Source organism: Triturus cristatus, chromosome 7 (assembly GCF_964204655.1).
Source record: "Triturus cristatus chromosome 7, aTriCri1.1, whole genome shotgun sequence".
In the NCBI taxonomy this organism is placed as follows: Eukaryota; Metazoa; Chordata; class Amphibia; order Caudata; family Salamandridae; genus Triturus; species Triturus cristatus.
In genome coordinates this window covers 1,766,865,696-1,766,867,823 of record NC_140590.1, presented here as the reverse complement: position 1 = coordinate 1,766,867,823, position 2,128 = coordinate 1,766,865,696, and positions in this window count along the sequence as shown.

Here is a 2,128-nt window from a genome sequence, read left to right as displayed (position 1 = left end):
ACATGGGATATCATCATGTTGGCAAGACATACCACAAGGGCATTGATGGAGTGGTAATGCTTGCGGTTACGGAAGGCTACCTCCTGTGCGTGTGGTGGCACCAAAGCCACATGTGTCCCATCAATGGCCCCAATGACATGGGGCATCCCTCCCAGGGCATAGAACTCATCCTTGACACCTGTCAACTGCTGACGAGTTGGAAAGGCAATGAATTCATCAAGGTGTACCAACATGGCCTCTAACACATCATGCAGGACACGGCTGAACATGGTCTGGGACATGCCACCTACATCAGCTATAGTCAATTGAAACGTACCGGTGGCAAAGAAATGTAGGGCTGCCATCACCTTCATCTTGGGTGTCAGTGCAGTAGGATACCTGTGTAGCGGTTGGAGGTGTGGCTCGAGCCTTGTGGTCAAGTCGTCAATCAACGGTTGGGTAAAGCGGTAGCGGCGTATACAGTCACGTTCCCTCATGGCAGCCAAGTCTGGCATTGGTCGGGGGAGAGGCGGTGCCCTGCAGAAATTTGAAGGAATGACGAAGATTGAGTACAGCAATACACCACTGTCAATGAACTGAGCACATGTTCAACAGCTAATACACATATGCTACATACAGAGTCTGTACTGTGCAATGCATCCAGGACACGTATGCCAGCCAGGTAACACCCCTAACAACAGTCAGCTACACACGTGGGTGCGCTAGGTCAACATTACATGACATGGAACTAGCTGTGGGCCAGTGTAAGTGAAGAGGCTGACGCAAAACAGGAGTGACAGACATCCACATATGTGCATTAGAAGGATGTATTATCACACAGACCGGTTGCGGGACACTAGAGGCACAGGTCGCATGTCCTTGAAACAGGACAGTCCACACACCATGGCAGGGAGGGGGACATGTCAGGTATGATGACACATACATTGAGACTACGCAGAATAGTCCTAGTCTCGCAAGTGCATGTGCGATGCACACATGCAGACGTTACGTCTGATTCCACATGTGGCCTGGTGTGCGTAATAGTGTGCCATGCCCATCGACACGCACACACCTGTTGGATGCAGCAAATGCAGATGCATGTCACGGAAGTCATACAGCTGGCTCATGAGATCACATGACACTCACATGACATAGTAACAACGTGCAACGCCGGTAGTAACATTTGAGGTGTCATTAACCGTGTCCCTGGCATCGGTGGACAGTTGCGGGTGTAGGTGACCGTGGCATGCCAGTGATGCAGTGCTCGACTGTCCCCAGTGAGTAGCACCTCTGTATCGATTTCGGAAAAGTAAATTTCTGTTGTGTCATGCTCTCCATTGTTTCCCAGTGGCATGGTGGGTAAACCAACTGTGTGGTGCAGGGCCTACTTATGTTAGTAGTTTTGTAGATGTCACCCATGTTGGCGTTAATCCTATGCGCTGTGTCCTATGTAGATTGGACTCATGGGTCATGTGTATACAGGTGTCTGGTCATTTCCTGTCTCTTCGCCTTGGCCACAGCATCGTCGGGGGTAACAGAGGGAGACACTGGCACGGACGTGGGGGAGGTAGCCAGCACCGGGGCCACCAGTGCTGGGGAGTCTGGCGCAGCATGTGGCACGGCGTCCGAGGGGAGTCAGGCGGAAGACCCGTCCAGTCCCAACACCGACTATGACGCTGACCGCGCTGGGGCTGATCCCCCAGAGGGGGCGGGGGCTGCCACCAGTGCTGAAGGCAGCACTCCAACCCTCGGCGCACCCTCCATTCTCATCACCGCCCCCCCAGTTGCTCGGGTCCCTTGAGTCCGTGCTAGGCGACAACAGGTGCGTGAGAGACGGCAAGGAGGTGTATTCAAGGGTTGAAGGGTGCACTTCCACTCCGGATCATTCTGTGGTGTGTAGGCACATTCAAGTGCATGGTGCATGTTACATGCACGCTCATGATGTAGCTTGTATTCTGTAAGGGATTCGTGTGCCTGTCATGACCCCTTCTTGTGCGCTGCTTGCTAACGGTAATTATGTGCTATTCAATGCAGTAGCTTGCTGTGGGATGCTTCCGGCAATTCCTAACATCGTGACTGTATCACTACGAGTGCTTTTCTGTCATTACGACCTTTTCCCACCCCCGCATGGCCGGCTGGATGTATCCAT